The 19,788-nt window shown below is 36.1% G+C and overlaps 1 protein-coding gene across 2 annotated transcripts in view; it reads right to left on the reverse strand.

The window, feature by feature from the left end:
* Positions 1 to 19,788, reverse strand: part of PBX3 (pre-B-cell leukemia homeobox 3) — a 184,520-nt gene that overhangs the window by 107,520 nt on the left and 57,212 nt on the right. Inside the window, exons 1-2 of one of the 2 annotated variants that reach the window (XM_015567075.1) lie at positions 16,274 to 16,448; positions 7,102 to 7,164 (exon numbers count right to left, since the gene is read on the reverse strand). The exons of the other annotated variant lie outside the window; for it this stretch is intronic. The gene's annotated coding sequence lies outside the window, so the exon portion shown is untranslated. Of the gene's footprint in view, positions 1 to 7,101; positions 7,165 to 16,273; positions 16,449 to 19,788 lie in introns of those variants that run through there. 2 annotated transcript variants of the gene reach the window in all.

Here is a 19,788-nt window from a genome sequence, read left to right on the forward strand (position 1 = left end):
AGGAAAATCTAAAAATACTAGAGGCCCGGTGCATGAAATTAGTACACGAGTAGGGTCCCTAGGCCTAGCCGGCAATCAGGGCCAATATGTGGAGTAACAGGGGGGGCCCCCCCGCTGGCACCCGCCTTGGCTGGTCTGGCACCGCCCACTCGCCAGCCCTACCCCTCACCACTGCCACGAGTTGCCTCCCTCTGCAAGGTGACCAGCAGGGTAATCAGGGGGGTCCCCACTGGCACCCACCTTGGCTGGCCTGGGGCCTGCAGGCTGGGGGCAGCTCCTGCGTTGAGTGTCTGCCCCCTGGTGGTCAGTGTGCATCATAGCAACCAGTTGTTCCACCGGTCGTTTCGCCATTTGGTCTATTTGCATATTAGTCTTTTATTATATAGGATGGTATACTACTATTTAAAAAACTGCTTCATAAATTTACTATATTAAATATTTTCCATAGTTAGGAATTCTTCTAATCTTCTAAAACATGATTTAAGATAATTATATGGAATTTCTATATGACTATAGAATAAATTATCCACATCACCTGTTGTCACATATTTTCATTGTCTACAATTTTGTCCTATAAGGAATAATGCTGCAAACTAAACCACTAAATAATTAAGCAGTAGATATAAGAAAGTTCTTCCTCGAAGATGATTCCGACTAATATATGAAAAAGAAATAACAGGATCAGAATATCTCCATTTTGCAATACCAAATAAAAATAACAAAATATGGAATCAAGAGATGACATAATGAGGTGGTTTCAGATGAATGACATGCTAATCCAGAAAGACTGATCATTGTTCATTAGCTAATGAGAGATATTCTAAACACAGATATAGGCATTGAGAATCACTTAACTGCCAATATCACAAAAAAATAAAGAAAAGTAGACATGTGCCACCTGATATAAGAACATACACACTCTATGAAACAATCCTGCGGGGGAAACATTTTAAACCAAAATATGATTAAACCTATAGATCCAACTGTCAACTTGCAGAAATACAAAGAACAGAGGACATGTTAAACTATACTATGGGGATGTAATCAGCAAAATCTAGACTGGGAATTAAGGGACCAACAACCCTGTTTTGTTTTCAATAAAAGAGTACAAGGAAAAATAAAAATAGGAAAGAAGTTTTAAATTAACAAAACACTTCAAAAAGATACTTCAACCAATTGCAATGGGTAGACTATATGCATTCCAATTTAAACAAACCATATGAATGTATGATGACATTAAAGAATTGCTGTTAATTTTGGTGTAACAATAGTATAGGAACACATTCTTTTTTAAGAGTCCTAATTTCTCAGCGGAATATACCAAAATATTTAGAAGTAATATAATGTCTTGAATTTACTTCAAAAAAATATTTGAGGGAGAAATAGAGGTGAAAATGGAACATGGCTGGCCATGAACTGGTCAAGTTTGATGTTTGGTGTTCTACTATTCTATTTTCTACAGCATGGCTCAAAATTCACCTTAATAAAAATTTAAAAGAGGGAGAAATGTTGCTGTGGTGACCATCTTTTCATATACATCTTTATGTATGTGTCTATTTCCTTAATATTAACTCCTTAAAGTAAAATATTTGAGAATAAATCTTTCTAAGGCTTTCAAAATATGTTCCTAAAATGACCTGAAAATGTGCCAGCTTACACTATATACTACAAGCAGTGTATATAGTGCTGTGCATTACCCTTATGTTCACCAATATAAATGTCTTATGTTAATAAACTTAACAAGCATAATTGGGCAATGTCTAGTTTTAATATGACATGAGCAATAACACTTGTCCCACAATCCTACACATTACATGGTACTATGAAGTATTTATAAGTGTTTCTCTGATACATATATAATTATTTCTAGGTATTGAAAAAATAAAGAAAAATAAAAGAAATTATGAATAAGTGATTCTTGTTTTTTGTTTGGATCCTCACTCCTCAAATGACATATTCAGCTCACATAAATAAATCTTCTTGAAATCTAAACAAGAGAAATTAATATTTACTCAATTTTTACAGATTTTACAGAATGTATTTAGAAAAAAATTAATTCAGTGATTTAGCTTCCTTTTACAGTCAAGGCCTATGGCTAAATGCAATGATACAACAAAATGTTATTTATTACATTTATTTTTAAATTAGTCAAACAATATACCAACATAGACTATCAAAATCTATAAAAATTTATTTCAACATTCTTCTTTCAAGATAAATTACACTACTTTTATAATTTCCTAGCATTCACTCAGCTTTTCTTATGTAGTGCATTGTCTCCTGGTACTAACCTAGAAATAGGCAGGCTTAGTGGTGGCAGAGCTTCAAATATTATATACTTACATTTTTAAATCAGGGCAGACACCTGAGACAAAAACTGTCCCCAAAGCTGCCTACAACAGCTACATGCTGGTCACTCTTTCTTGTCAAGGCTGATTTATTGCCTCCTTGCTGTTCAATTTCACATTTTGTCCTCATCATATCCCTGGCTCATGATCATTCTATGCTGACCCTTGTAGGGCAGGCAGGGAATATTGATAAAACAATTATCTGTTAGCCGTTCATTTGATTTTCCATTTCAATTACGGATTGCACGAGGCAAAAGGAAAAAGATTGCATCATTGATTTTTCTACCTTACAACAGTACAGAGTTGCTTTGATGGTTATAAAATGAATGCAACTCAACCATGCTTTTAAAGGTCATATTTTTTGTTTTAGCGTATTTTTTCAAAGCTTAACATATACAACTGTACACATTCCATAAGGGAAAACTACCCTCAAAAGCCAAGCTAAGTTGTTGCCTAGGTGAGAAAAAAATATAAGGAAAAATGCTTCAGATGAGTCTGAACCATTTCACAGCTGCATTCACATTACATAGTAAAGGACTTTCTGGAAAAGCACACAGGGAATTTCCAAGGTTTTCTGAAAAGATTTAGGTACAAAGAACATAGTAAGCTATCCCTTTCAAAGGACTAAAATAAAAACCACCAGCTCCTGATTCTTAACTAAAGTTATTTACACAGTAATACAGGGTAGTTCCTTCAGTTCCTGTAATATGCAAGAAGCAGTTTTGATTTTTTTTAAAGCATATTATACTACTAACCATAACCATGTTTAAACCCTCACCTATCTGAAAGGCTGATAATATGCTATTGCTAGCCAGTGATCCAGGACGGTCACAGTCAGAGAGAAATGGTGCTGAATCTACTAAACTTCATTACGGTTCAGCGAATGGTACAGCTCCAGGGGATGTTCACATGGCCGACCTTAAGAAAAGTTCAGCCTTTGATCAAGGTTTAGTGTTCCTGGAGCAGCAATGGTACAGGAAAGGGTTTCCATTTTCTGTGCCATAAGGTGCCGATGTTGATCTTCTTAAAGCCCCAGAGTTTTCTTGGAAGACTGGATTACACTCAGCAATTAAGGTAATGAACTAGCTGAGGTAACAAAGCATAATGATCTCTTTTGTCCTTTGAATTCTTATGAACTCCACTCATTCACAATAGTCTGGCATGCAAAGCTTTTTCAAACCCTGTACTGCTTAAAACTGTGTAAAAATGATTACTTCCATTATGCCTTCATGGTTTGACATTTTTAATTTAAACACCTGTAATATTTAAGCATACTTTTCAGAACCAAAATACCCACTCAGAGAAATGCTAGCTTACATTCTGTTAATATTTTGACATTCTATATGGTATATTTTAATGCCTGAGAAGATAATGTGATGAATCCATTATAAATATCTCAAAATATGTATACCTAGGACTTTTTCTTGATTTTTTGTTTTGTTTTGTTCTTAGACACTAAAATTTTTTTTTTAATGCTAGTATTCTGGTAGGTAAAATAATCACTTATAAAGCTTGTTGCCAGTGTTAAAACACGTCAAGTTCAATGTGATCTAAAAGATGAAGACAAAAAATATATATAAATAATAACAGAAAATTTCTTTAAAAATGGACTCTTCATATTATAGTTAGTGTATTTTTTTCATAACTTTAAACCTCTTTTAGAAAAGGATATTTTTATGTAGAAAATTTCCTAGAATTTACTGTCACTTACTTTTATAAATATTTTTTTTAAACATCTGGGCACTATTTTTTACATTTTCTCAAATCTTTGCATGTTATAAACCTTCACCACTGCAGTATTTGCTGCTCTCTGATCTTTCATCTTAACACATTTCCAGCCCCAAATTTCACTTCAATCTCACCTCATCTCTCCATACTACATTAACCCCTGGCAATTGCCTTCCAAATGACCCCATTAAGCTGTAATTGCCTCAGCAGGCCTGCACTTTCGCTTGTAATTCTGTACCTCTCATCTCCCAGACGTTCTCTCAGCATCATTTCATGTTCTGGCTCCCTTCACTGAGCTCAGCTTATGACCTCGCTGCACCATGGCCGAAATGACTACTAAAAGCATAACAGAGACGGAATTCCATTACTTATTTTTAAAAGTTCTCTGGTGCCCTAATGTAATATTCTTTCGGGACTGTTGTCAAGGATACCAAGCACCGGCCATTAAAACCTTTTGTTTTCCAAGGCATTCCGTCTTTTATTAATAAATAAAGATAAAGATAATGTGCATCCAGCCGGTAGAAAGTCAGGGTATGTTTGCAATTTTCTCTCTCTATTCCAACCTTATTCTGCCCATAATGTTTAGGAAATACAGATAATAGAAAAAGCCTTTTTAAAATTCTCCATGTGCTCCATATGATCACACCAGACCCAAAATAATATAGATAAGAATTAATTAGCATATACATCTAAAGGCTTGAGAACAACTCCTTTTAAAATCTCATGTAAATTACACACTCATATTTAAGTAACCTCATGGAGACATTCATGATATTGGTTTATAAACAACATTTGTAATCACTCCATGTTAGAATATCAGTCTCTTATGGGTAAATGAAATTCCCAATGAACAATCTCTGAACAGTACAACCAAATAACAAGGAAAGGCTTATTACATTTTCCAACTAGGCTTAAGATATTTTAGGGAAGTCTGTATTCACTAAAGAGAGAAAATGGAAAAGAAGATACCTTAATATTTTATTATTGTTCCCAATCAAATCAAGCACCATTAAAAGTGAAAAGGTGGAATTTCTTTATCATGAAAGCCAAGGGATAGTCTCAGTAAAACTCAGTACAATGCTAGAATTGACAGAAAAATGGAAGGGCTGAATTTTGTATACAAGAAAGACTACTTCCCCCCTAAAATAAAGGTGAAAATTTGGGTCATATTTTAAGCAAATTCTAAATGCAAAACTCACAAGTTCTAATACAAGTAAACCAAGCAAACAAAAAATCAGCAATTTAAAAAGACCTTCACAAAACAATACAATTAAGAAAGGAAGTCTGAGGGAAAGCCCACAAAATTGGGCATGGATGAGCACAAAAAGCAAGCAAGTCTTCAAACAGAAATTGTGCCCGGCCTATGTGGTTGAATGTTGACCAAGAGGTCCCTGGTTCCATTCCCGGTCCGGGGACAAACCCAGGTTGCGGGCTTAATTCCCAGAAGGAGGCGTGCAAGAGTCAGTCGATCGGTGTCTCTCATTGATTTTGTTATCTCTCTATCCCTCTCCCTCCCTCTCTCTCTCTAAAAAGTCAATAAAACAATTTTTTAAAAAATGAAAGTTGCATGCAAAAGAACTCTACCTACTTGTCTCCATAATCTTGGGACAATATTGACCTGCTTTACCCTACACTTCCTACTGCTCTGGCCTAAAAACTGCCTTGTGCATTTCCCTTTAGTCTTCTCCTTCCTATCAATGAACACCATTAAGCTAATACACTCTGCTCAGTGCCTCCAAAAACACGTTTTTTAAAACTGAAGCTGCTATTTTCTGGTCTAGACCACATGAAATGCAAAATGAAAACACTAGGTGTGTGAATTTCTCCTTACAGGACGGCTGAAAAAGACTGAATGGAGAGAGGTGAATTCTTTTATGCATGTAATAGTTCAGAAAACTGATATGATGTCAACATGAATGTGTTTTACAATAAAATTGGGTGTCAGAGCCAGAATGGATTCACTGTCTCTGCAGGCCAGAGCATGGCCACTGTTGCCTAGAATTGAGTAAAGTTGTCAACTGAACTGATGTTTAGCTTCAGTAAGAAGACCTGAAAGAGAAGAGCTGGCACACAGAAAACTCACTAAAGCAACTTTTTGCTTTAGAAACACAGCTTATATTTCTAACTCCATATTAAGGAGGTCAGTTACTTTATTATTTGAAAGCAAAAAACAAATTGCCACTTCATCAAAAAATAAAGATATACTAAATGAAAGTCTTCAAAATTAGAGCTTGAGATACAATATAAGAAAATACAAATCATTTCATATTTCAGATAGGGTATTTATTGCCTTTACTTAAATGTTTCATCTTGATACTTGTTAACAGTATATCAGAAACTTCACTAAAAAGCAAAAGCACTGAGGTCAAACTATTTTTACCCATTTAAATTTTTCCACACTAACCCAATGCTACAGTTTACTACAACATTCTTTTAAAATTAACTCCGTCTAGAACAGTTAAGAAATCAACTTAATCTCCCTGCATTCTGTAACCAGGACAATCACTTCAGCCTACAGTAAGCAGAGCACTGCCCACCCCACAACATTCTGAACAAAAGCAGGCTGTACATGCTAAAGGCACTGGGAGCTCAAGTCCAAAACAAGTCAGACAACAGTAGAGCTATCCTCCAGAGACTTCACTCTTGCCTCTTTTCCTTCTCTGTCACTGAACAAACTGAGGTAAGGCAACACTCTAGGGATGAAACAGCAAAGAGAAAAAGTAGTGGTGATCAACATCCTGTTGCAACAGTTACGTACATAAAAATCCAGCCATGCATTTCTCTGCCTACCATATTGCAAATCCAAGGTAAAAAACCACAGAACCTAGGGGGTACTAGATAAATGCAAATAGACGAATAATCAACTACATCTCTCCTACCCCCACAGAACCAAGCATTAGCCAAGCCTGATTTTTAAAATACTGTCACAAAATATTTGAGTTTTAAATAATGACAATAAATTTAACAATATGTACTAACCTAATTTAAAATTTAACTAGAACTTGGGAACAAGTACAAACCCTACTACTTAATAGCCAGGTGATCTTGGTCAATTATTAAACCTTCCTAGGTCTTGAAGTTTCCTCATCTGAAAAACAGGAATAATAAAGCAAATCACAGTTGATGCATGTAAAGAGCCTATCACAATCTCTAGTATATGGGGAGTCCTAATAAATGTTAATACATAATAATGTAATAATTTCTAACTAAATTTCTACAGTTAGATGCCATATTGGGTTAACTTGATCAACAGAAACCAGAAATGGTGAAGCTCTATACAGGCAATAACAGTAACATATCGAACAACTTTAAATCAACCAAGCAAATTCCACAAAAGAGGTACAATTTGGGTTCAAACCTAGACTCACTTTACAATACTCTTCCCAGAGCAATTCAATTAGAATGAGATTCAAAAGAAAGAGCAAGAGGAAAGAAATAGCCTTGTAATATAAATATTTCCAGTCTTTGCCCTTTATCCTATACATACATAATGTCCCAAAAGGCCAGATAGCACATTTTAAAACTAATATTTTTCAAATAAAATTTTTCTTCATATAGAAAGATACCATACGCTACTGGTATAAAATTATGGTCAATGCACCAAGAAGATCAGAGAGTTAGTAAAGAAAAATGACCAATTCTTTAAAGGAAAGGAGAAAATTTTACTTGGAAGTTTGGCTATTGCTAAGGGATGGAATGTATGTTAATAGTCACAACTAAGCCCCTAATGCATATATAAGCAATAACATAAAAGCCAAGCAGAAAAGACTAGAAAAAAAAGTTACCTTTTGTTATACATTGCCTATAAGAAATAACTGCCCAAAAGCCAACATACAGAGAGGATAGCATTATTTGCATATAAACACAGAAAGCATAAAAATAAGCCCTCTGGTGATACCCATATTTACAAAGAGGCATCCGAATGGCCCACTGTCCAAAGTGCTCCCTGTAGCCCAGAAATGGGCATCAGGAGATTGACAGATAACAGAACACTGTCCTAGTCTCTTAAAGCTTTTGCTTAACACTAAGAATTTTTAAAGCCAAAAAAACTTCAAAATGGAGTATAAATGTATGAGATGTCAGGAGTTCGTTATCTCAATCCATAAACAGGAAGCCACTAAAAAGACAGTCTTGGAATGTTTAAGAATCATGCCAACATGATCCCCTTTTCTTATCCTTTTCTCAGGCTTTCATTTCTTGTTGTCCATACAGTGTATATACTTGGATGTTTTATAGTCATCCAAAACTTCTTACCTAACTCTCCTATCACAGTCAGCAGGACTGATATGCTCTCTGGTTTCCAAGCTTTTGACCTCCCCATATATCTTTGGCTTTTCTCTCTGTGTCTGCTCATGTTAAACCCTGCTAACTTTCACTGTGTAAGAAGTTACATCTGTTCATTCAATACAACTGGAGTTTACAACCATACCACCTGGTAACCAGTGCTTACTCTTACTCTCAACCCTTCCATTTATCCTTCACTTCCTAAAATCCTGTTTCTCAATAATTATTTTCCATTTCATCCTTTGGCAAGGGCAGGTAAAGAATTATATGAATAAAATTAGCATTTGTTGAGCTTCTAGTGTATCTCAAGAACTCTCATTATCACAGTCAAGCTCAATGAAGTTAAATGTAAAGTAGGTTACATGTGTTAGGGGTGAAAGGCAAGGACAAAGTTTTTTTATATTGTTAAAAGTATTACACAATGTCTCCCTTTCCCCCCCATTGAGAGTATTTTTATTTCCTTTTTCTTTCTTTCTTTTTTGGTTAATCTTCATCTGAGATATTTTTTCTATAGATTTTTAGAGAGAATGGGAGGGAGGGAGAGAGAAACATCTCCCACAGAGCCCCAGCTGGCCAGCCAAGGAAGGGAGCTGCCACCCAGGTACATTCCCTTGGCCAGAAATTGAACCTGCAACCCTTTGGTGCACGGGCCAATGTTCTAACCACACTGGCCAGGGCAAAGACAAGGTATTTTTATTAGAAGGCTATTTCTTTATCCTTCCTCTCTCTTTTAAACCTCATTCTAATTGAATTGCCATGAAGAAGATATTAATTTACTCAATCTATACAAGTGATAGGTATTCTGAATGAGTACACTTCTCCTTATACATCATGTTTCCTCTTGATTCTTCAAACCAACAATGAATGAGACTTAATTGGTTCTCACTTCAAAATTATCATTAACAGTAGTAACATATATCTACTGAGCACCTACTATGTGCAAGGCCCTTGGCTTTATGCTTCCACACATGATTTTATTTAATTCTCACAACTACTCGCTGAGAAAGAGCACTATAATTATCTTCTTTTTAGAAATTTAAAGTTATTTCTTCCAGGCAACCTAGCTGGGAAGTAGTGAAATTGGGACCCAAATCCAGTTCTGTATGACACCAAAGCCCATATTCTGGATCATTCTTCTAAGTATTAGGCTCCACCAAAAATCTCCACCTTGCCCAGCCAATGTGGTTCAGTGATTGAGCATCACAGCTCAATTCCTGGTCAGGGCACAGTTGCAAGCTGGATCCCCAGTGTGGGGCGTGCAGGAAGTAATGCCCCAGGGATTCTCTCTCATCATTGATGGTTTTTTTTCTCTCTCTCCCATCCTCTCTGAAATCAATAAAAATAAATATTTTTTAGGCCTAGCCAGTTTGGCTCAGTGGAAAGTGCTTCAAGCCTGTGGATTGAAGGGTCCTGGATTCAATTCCAGCCAAGGGCACATGCCTGGGTTGCGAGCTCAATCCCCAGTAGGGGGCTGCAGGAGGTAGCCGTCCAATAATTCTCTCTCATCACTGATGTTTCTATCTCTCTCTCCCTCTCCCTTCCTCTCTGAAATCAATAAAAATATATTAATATATATATTTTAATATCCATCTTACCTTGCTGCCTTCACTTTTTCTTCTGCCTTGGCAAAAATTTGACATTCCTTACATGTTATTTCCCTGAAAACTCTCACAATCTCCCTCCCAACATCCATTTTCTTTCCATCTTTAAGATTCTACTTTAGTCTCTTAATTTCATAAAACCTTCTTAGATTAGGTACCACACATTTCTACTCTAGACAATACAATAACAGCCACCATTCCTGGCATTTGTTCTCTACAAATATTTTGTGCTTTGGTACAAAGAGCTAGTGTTAGGTATATGTGTTTTTGTCACCTGACATTGGCAGAGTCCAATTTAATCTCATGAAGAACAAAGAACAGCAGGTTGCAACACTAGTTAGCAATAGACTTAATATATTAGCGTAGATAACTATATCATATCCTAAGAATGTGATTTGGTAGATTTCCCACGTTCTGCAAAATATATCCTCCTATCATTTTCCATGTGTAGCCCAAATCTTCTTGTCTACCAAAATATGTCTGGAGTGTCTGATGATACTAAGGAGTGCAAGTTGAGCACTGCAAATGGGAAGCCGTTTGTAGCTTAGTACAGCAACTGTTTGTATGGATTGCAAAAATTTCTTTAAAATTGTTAGAGCAAGAACCTATTGTCCAAAATGTCTTGAAAAATAAAGGGGAAAAAAAGGAAGAAAGGATAGCAGAATCTGTTTTTCCTCAGGGTGCCAAATACATGGCAGTGGCTCTGCTCTTAGAATGTTTCTACCTTCCATTTCAATAGAGCAGCACCAATCAAAAATGCATCCTTTCGTTGCTACCTTTTTGAAAACCTTAACAAATCAAACACTATGGACATTCTTGAGACCTTCACTATTTGGGAAAATTAATTGCAGAATAGTTCAAAATGGCCCTTTATTAACCTTAATAATTACCATCTAGATTTTAAAGCATAAGTCATATAGTTCAATATGCAAAAAGTACATTTTAAAAGTCATTTTCCTACTCCTGAATGCAAACGCCTTGTTATTCTTTACCTTATTTTAAATAAGGTTGGCAATTTGTTTAAGAATTATTTGTATTGCCTTTTCTGTTGTCTTTTTATATCTTTTGCTTTTGTCTATGTTTTACTGTATTAGAATCCCAAATTCATACAACTGCTATAAATCGGTAATAAAAACAAGCCTATTAGAAAACCAGGCAAAGGATATAATTTATATAAAATGTATAAACAATTGGTCCATTATAAACCTTAGCCACTATCACATCAGCATTATCACCCTAAAAACTTGTTGAAAGGTGACGTTCATGGAGCATTTGCTTCCCTTGTTCCCCCCCTCCAGCTATATTTCTAAATCTTAGTTGATATATTTTCTTTGCTTATAGAAACTTTCCCACATTACTCTTTCTAAAGTTTCCTCCTATCCCAGATAACCCTTCATAACATTTATTATGCTCTGAATTATTCTATTTAGTCTGTCTTCTACACTTAATTATATCATCTTTGAGGGCAGCATACTTGTCAGCAATGTTCACTGCTGTATATTCAGTACCTAGAAGAATCTCTGGCTCAGAGAAAGCAAGCAGTATTTATCTGAATTATGACATTGTTAAAAGGTAAACTGAAATTAGGACCCTCATCTGGTGCACATGGGAGTATAAAATGGTGCAGCCACTTTGGGGAAAAGCCTGGGAGTTCCTCAAAGGATAAACATAAAGTTACCACATGATGCAGCAGTTACATTCCAAGATGTATACCCAAGAAAAAATGAAAGTGTATGTCCATACTTAAACTTGTTTGCGATTGTTCATAGCAGCATTATTCATAATAGCCAAAAAAGTAAAGCAACCCAATACCCATCAACTGATAAGTGAATAAATAAAATATACATTCAATGAAAAATTATTCTGCAATAAAAAGAAATGAAATATTGATACATGCTGCAACATTAAAGAACATTGAAAATATAATGGTAAGCCAATCACAAAAGACCACATATTGTGTGATCCCATTGATTTGAAATGTCAAGATTTGGCAAACCTATAGAGGCAGAAAGTAGGTTAGTGGTTACCTGGGCTGGACTGGGGTAAACGTGGAATTGGGAGGAAATGGGTATAAGGCTTTTTTGGGAGGTGATGAAAATGTGCTAAAATTGATTATTGTGATGGTTGCATAAGTCTGTGAATCTGTTAAAAATAAACTGGCTTGTCCACTTTAAGTGGGTGGGTTTATTTGTGTCTTACACCCCCAACCTAAAACTTTTTGCTTTAAGATACTCTGCCAGCTGCTTTTGAGAGCCATGTTACAGAAAGTTCATAGAAACTAAATATAGTGTAAATAGGAAAGGCATAGGCTCTGGAGCGAGATATATTTCAGTTTGAAACGAGCATTGTCATTTGGCTATGTAGCCTTAGGCAAGTTCCTTAACTTTGCTAATCCTCAGTTTTCTAACCTATAAAATTAGGATACACAAATTTATGGTGGTCTTATGAGGATTCAGCAAGAAAATATATTTTTCATTACCAGCATATTCCTGGCAGATTTCAGGAACTTATTACTATAAATGCTTTACTAGCACTGAAGCATAAAACACAAAAGAAGTCTTTCTTAAAAGCAGAGTTGCATGCTAGAGCATCACAGAGGCAATACCATACAATGGTTAAGATTATACAGACACTGGAACTTTCAGAAATAAAAACATAGCAAGATAGAGATAGATAGATAGATAGATAGATAGACAGACAGACAGACAGACAGACAGACAGACAGACAGATAGATAGATAGATAGAAAGAAAGAAAGAAAGAATCATAATTAGACAGCGATTAGGACAGAATATATACCCACATGACATTTTCTACCAAAAAAGAGGTGACAAATCATACCCCCAAATCCTAGAATATTGATAGGAGTGGCCAAAAACATCCAATAGCAACAAGTTGTGATGGCAAAGAGAAATAGAAGAGGGAAAGTCATGGAACCCAGAACTCACCAATAAAAAAATCACCCGAAAAGAGTAAAGGATCAGTGCTATGTGGGATCCTAGGCAAGGGAAGCTGAGAATAATTACTGAAACTGGAAGGAGTTACACAGGCTCCAACTCATAGCAGAAAACAAGCTTAAAAACCGAAGACTCTTTAAATATGACTGCCTGTCAATCTGACCTCAGAACATAGTGGATACATAAAATATCCAATCAATTATACATCCACAGGAAGATATTATCTGAGGGCCCTCACCCAAAGAACTGCAAAGGCTTTAACTTCACATTCAATTTTGAAACCATTTATATATATAAAAGCCTAAGCGACCAAATGACTGAACAACCGGTCACTATGACATATACTGACCACCAGGGGGCAGACACTGAATTAAGGAACTGCCCACTGGTGGTCAGTGCACTCCCACAGCGGGAGCGCCGCTCAGCTGACTGACAGGCGCCAGACCCCGGGCTCAAAGCGGGCAAGTGCAGATGCGGCAGCATGAGCCTCTCCCACCTTCGTGGCAGCGTGCTACAGAGCAGCGGTGGCGGTGGTGGCAGGCGCAGAGGGGCCAGGATGAATGGGAGTGGTGCCCAGCCCAGGCTCGGACTCCTCCACAGCCCCCTGCCACTTCGCACACTGCTACATCCCTTGGGGGATGTCTGACAGAAACCGGCAATCCAATATCCCCCGAGGGGGTCTCAGATTGCGAGAGAGCACAAGCCAGGCAGAGTGACTACACCGGTGCACGAATCCATGCACCAGGCCTCTAATTAAAATATAGGACAAAGAAAATAAAAAATTATGTTACTTTTGTTAGGAATACAACTTTTAACATAAAGAAGAAAGGTACAAGTATAAGATCAAAAACATTAAGTAAAAACCCTGTAATCTTACATTCCAATTAGAATTAGCAATGTGAATTCATTTCCCTCTTTTTTCCTAAATGCAAACAACCCAATAGCATTAAGTACCCATATTGTGGTCTTTACATGTCATTCCTCAATAAAAACAAACAAAGATGGCTCTTCGGGAAAATGGCAGATTCTACATGTAATGCTAGGAATATACAAGATGAGCCTGGCATAGTTTGTTATGGAAGAAAGTAAGAGTGATAATAGCTAATGATAGAGTCTTATCAAAAGGACACAGAAGGAAAACAGTATGGAGTTTCCTCAAAAAATCAAAAATGGAACTCCCATTTGACCCAGTAATCCCACTTGTAGGACTATCTCCCAAAGAATCAGAAACACCAATCAGAAAGGATATATGCACTCCTATGTACATAGCAACATAATTTATAATAGCTAAGATTTGCAAACTGCCTATGTGCCCATCAGCAGATAAGTGGATTTAAAAAACTGGTACATCTACACAATGGAATACTAGACTGCAGTAAAAAAAAAAAAAAAGAAGGAATTCTTATCATTTGCAACAGCGTGGATGGACCTGGAGAGCTTCATGCTAAGCAAAATAAGCCAGTTGGAGAAAGGTAACTATCACATGATATCACTCATTTGTGGAATATAGTGAACAATATAAACTGATGAACAAAAATAGAGCCAGAGACATAGAAGCATCGAACAGACCATCCAACTTCAGAAGGAAGCCAGGAGAAGGGGGATAAGAGAGCAACCTAAGGACTTGTATGCATGCATATAAGCATAACCATGGACACAGACAGTAGGGGGGTGAGAGCATGTGCTGCGGGGTGGGAACGCCCAGGAAGAGGTCAATGGGGGAAAAGGAGACATATGTAATACTTTAAACAATAAAGAATTATTTTTTAAACCCAAAAATAAAAAAAAAACAAGGATACAGGAGCCAGCTAAAAGGAGATCCCCCTGGACGAATGCGGGACAATTTCAGCATCAAAACGAATAATGCACATGATCTCACTCATTCGTGGATAATAGAGACCATTATAAACTTTTGAACAATAATAGATACAGAGGCAGAGCTGCCTCAAACAGATTGTCAAACTGCAACAGGAAGGCCGGGGAGGGTTGGGGGGCAGGAGGTACGGGGGTAAGAGATCAACCAAAGGACTTGTATGCATGCATATAAGCATAACCAATGGACATAAGACACTGGGGGATAGGGGAGGCTAGCGGACTGTCTAGGGCGGGGGGGCGGGGGGGATGGACACATATGTAATACCCTTTGTAATACTTTAAGCAATAAAAAAAATAATAATAATAACTGCAACAAAAAAAAACGAATAATGCCTGCAACTGATTAAAACACACTGCACATGCAAAAAGCCAAAACCTCATGCCCTGGACAGTGTTCTCAATGGTTAGAGAATTAGCCCACACATCAAAGGGTCTCAGGTTCGTTTCTCAGTCAAGGGCATGTCCCTGGGTTGCAGGTCCGATCTCCAGACCCAGTCAGGGCACGTGTAGGACGTAACCAATCGATGTGTCCCTCTCACATAATGTGTTTCTCTCTCTCTCTCACTCTCTCTCTCCTGCCTCCCTCCCTTCAACTCTCTAAATCAATGGAATACCCTAGGGTGAGGATTAACAACAACAAAAAAGCCGAAACTCCATAGTAACAACTTAAATAAAATATAAAGAAACAAGAAAGAGACAAAGAAAGGAGGGAAGGAAGGAATCAAAACTTATACACCACTGGAGAATATTAAGGCACTACCTCTTTACTCTGGAAATTGATAATTAAAAGGGAAGAATTAAGTATTTTATACTGCCTTTCCAGTATGAATTGCATTTCAGGATAACCAAATATCTCTACTGAATTGAATAAAACTCTTTTAAAGAGTTTTGGCTAATAAATGAAGAAGGAATAACATAATTGGAAATTACCATTTTCAAGCCCTAAGAAATTCAGTAATTCAAGCACTGATCATCCATGGAGGATAAAACCATTAGGTAAAAGGATGATGAATGAGGAACTTGACAATGAAAGGAGCAGGCTGGCACTACTGAAATCAATCTTAGCATTACAAAAAGTAAGACAACCAAACTTTATGGCTGACATGATACAATATGAATCTAATCAAGCCTTTAGATCTAACTTCCAGTCTAGAAGTTAGAGAATACAGGCAGGCATAAATGAAATAATGCCATGAAGAAATAATCAAGAAAATCCAGGATAATCATTCTGGTTTCTTCAAGAAGTCAAAAGTATGTGGAAAAGCACTGGTGGCTGGTGAGGGAGTTGGGGATTAGGGTGTCTCTGTTCTAGTTTAAAAGACAGTTAAAGAGTCATAACAATCAAACATAGTGAATGGACATTTTTGGAACCTAATTCAAACAACCCAACAGTAAAATGACATATATATGTTTAACAATCAGGAAATCTGAATAGATATAAGATGATATTAAGATAAAGACTTGTTAATTGAAGAACTTACCAATTTTGTGAGGTGTGATAATGACACTGTGGTTTATGTAAGGAAGAAAATAGCTTCTTAAAAAGTAGACTTGTTCTGGCCAGTGTGGCTCAGCTGGTTGGGTGTTGGCCTGGGCACCGAGGGGTTCTCAGTTTGATTCCCAGTGCAGGGCATACAGGAGGCAGCTGATTGATGCTCTTTGCTCTTATAACGATGTGTTTCTCTCTCTCTCTCTCTCTCTCTCTCTCTCTCTCTCTTCCTTCTCTCTCTCTAAAAATCAATTTTAAAAAACTTTTTTTAAAAAAGCAAACTTAAATATTTAGAATTGAAATTACATGGTGTCTGAAATTTGCTTTAAATATATCCTAGCAGGAAAAAGGCTGTGGAAGGAAATATGAAACAAGTATAAAATATTAGTGGTGATTAAATTGGCTGATAGTTATATAAGAGTTCACTGTACATTCTTTTTATCATGTTGGAAAATCTTTATAAAGTAAAAAATACAATCCAATGAATAAAAAGAAACAAAAAACAGTATCAGCTAACAGACTACTAGGGAATTGAAACCTAGCTCTACCACTTATTAATTGTGTGAATTTGGGAGAATCTCTTATCTTCATTAACCACAGTTTTCCTTCCATCAATAGGGAAACAAGTATTCCTGTTTATTAAGTCTGAATGAGATAACCCATATAAAGCATATAGACTATTTGCAGTACACAAAATGCCCGCCATTGTCATCATTACTATTAGTTGTACTATTATTGTAGAGGACGTGATAGCAAAGACTCCTGAGTAGTTCTTTAGGTAAAGAGCCAATGTTGGTTTCTTGTCAAAATTCTGATTTCTTCTTCAAAAACAGATACACAATACAAAACATCTATAAATAACTACTTTTCTTTTTCTATTAATCAGCTTTTTAAAAATTAATGAGCAAAAATATTACTTCACCAAAGCTGAACTATTTTAAATTTTATATGATTCATCAATTAAATTTAAGTGACAGTGTTACAAGTATTTTTTATATAATTTATGGTTCTATTGTTAATTTAAATTGTCTCTAAAACGATACATAAAATAAATTACCTAGCTAGTAAAAAAAAATCTAAGAAATATACAAACCAATCTTTTCTCCACTAAAAGTTAGAAATTTTCTTGCCTCTAAACAAAATCAGTTTGATGATCATAATACATATGCTTTACATAATATAAAAAAAATCCCTTTTGTAAATAAAAAATTATTCTGAAGTCTACAGAGCCGAGGCAACTGATAAATTTTTCTTTTCACTTTTAATCATGCTTCCTGTTGTAAGAGCTCAGCAGACAGTGACGCGAGACACTGCCTCCCAACTTCGGTTCACCTTTGCAGTTCCACAAGGGACACCATGTCAAGATTGTTCAGCTTTTTTGATGAGTGCTGCGTGGGTAACTAATGTGTAAATGCAGATACGTATAGAAAGCAGTTTTGACAGTGATGTATTGCAACTGGTTCCAGATGTCGGTAAGGGATGCTTGGCCAGGCATCTGGGACTCCACTGCCACGGAGCAGTGCCAGGACCAAGCCAATCTCAAGACTAAGGCACCTTACTAGTAATTCTTCAATTAGAATCTTCTTAAAACAATTAACTTTGCTTCTCTTCTTTCAGGAAAACACTAAATATTCCTAGTTTGTTTTTTTGTTTTTTAAATTTAAGGAAAGAGAGGTTAAAATGTTGTGCATCCTCACAGCATGACTACAAGGAAAACTTCAAACTACTGAGATATTCAAAATTAAAAACAGCCCTGGCCAGTTTTCCTCAGTGGTTAGAAAGTCGGCCCTCGGACCAAAGAGTTGTGGGTTCAATTCCCAATCAATGGCACATACCTCAGTTGTAGGTTTGATCCTGGCCTGGTGGGGCCTCATGCAGGACAGCCAATCAATGTGTCTCTCTCAGGTCGATGTTTCTCTCACTCTATCTGTCTCTGTCTGTCTCTCTCTGTTTCTCTCTCTCCTCTTCCTCCCTCCTTTCAACTCTCTCTGAAAGTTAATGGAAAAAATACCCTCGGGTGAGGACTGAAAAAATAAACAAAATGAAGCACATATTAATGTCATATAATCAGAGTTTTAAAATGCACCCAAACTTGAATGTATACAGAAGTTTTAGCAACCCATGACTAGCAGAGTAAATGTCAAGAGTACTCATCTAATGATATTAGAATTCCTAAGAAAAGAATATCAACATTAACATGGTACATATATCACAATAATTGTAAGTCAAATCATCAAGTTTACCTCTCCTTTTGCTGTCTATAAACTTGACAAGTGTATTTAGCTAAAGAAAATGTACTGCAGTTGCACTGACCTTAAGATAAATGATAAATTTTGTAATAATGTATTTCCAGAATAAAATCCTAGAAAAAAAGGACTGACAAGCAGCGTGTGAATAAATGAAATTTCTGGTCCACTGGCTAATGAAGTGCAATATGATGTATACAAAAATTCCAAACTAGAAATACATTATTATAATGATGCAATGAATAGCCTTTAACCTTTAAAACTGATAAAGTTACACTTTCTCATGAAAAATGTTATAGCACTGCTCCAACATAAGCATTTGGTCTAATGGGAATTTTTTCAAACAACCTGTCTGTCTCCCTCTTCTTTCAATACCAAACTTCCAGCTCCAATCAAAAAACCTCTCAGGGGATCACCTACAGCTATATTCTCTCCATGTGGTTTTGCTATAAGGCATTTTCTCATTGATCAAGGAAACAGTAGAAAGCATGTGTTCTGTTTATCCTAGAACAAAGAAGGTGACTCATGTTACTGATTTTTAGTATCAAATCAAAGGTTTCAAAATACTTTTAATAGAAATAAGGGCAAATAAATCTGTCAGAGTGATGTTTAGAACTCTATATTTCTTTTGATTTCCTAATAAATTGAATAAATTGAACATTCTAGATACATTACAAAACTTTTAATCTGAGAGAGAACCTTGTGGTTAATAATTCCTGTTATAAATAAATTACTTAACTATAGCCCAAAACTGCTATATTTGGCCTGATATAACTTGATATGCTAATTGAAAGGTCAAGAGTAGTTTTTTTTGTTGTTTTTTTTTTTTTAATATATTTTATTGATTTTTCACAGAGAAGAAGGGAGAGAGATAGAGAGTTAAACATCGATGAAAGAGAAACCGATCAGCTGCCTCTTGCACACCTCCTACTGGGGATGTGCCTGCAATTTCTATATGGGTCATCAAATTTATTTCTAACCATGCATTTAAGTGACCAGCCAGTAAAATTTTATGACAGGATTAGAATATATTAAAGCAGCAATTTTCAACATTTTTCATCTCATGGCACACATAAACTAATTACTACAATTCTGCAGCACACCAAAAAATGTTTTATTTTTTGCTGATCTGACAAAAAAATAAGTATAATTTGATCAATTGACTACTACTACTACTAATAGTAATAATAATAATAACAACAACAATGGTAATGACCTACACTTTTGCTCCAAAGTGACTTTTTTAAAAATCAGATGCCTA

The sequence above is a fragment of the Myotis davidii genome, unplaced genomic scaffold (genome assembly GCF_000327345.1).
Source record: "Myotis davidii unplaced genomic scaffold, ASM32734v1 scaffold142, whole genome shotgun sequence".
NCBI classification, from domain to species: domain Eukaryota; kingdom Metazoa; phylum Chordata; class Mammalia; order Chiroptera; family Vespertilionidae; genus Myotis; species Myotis davidii.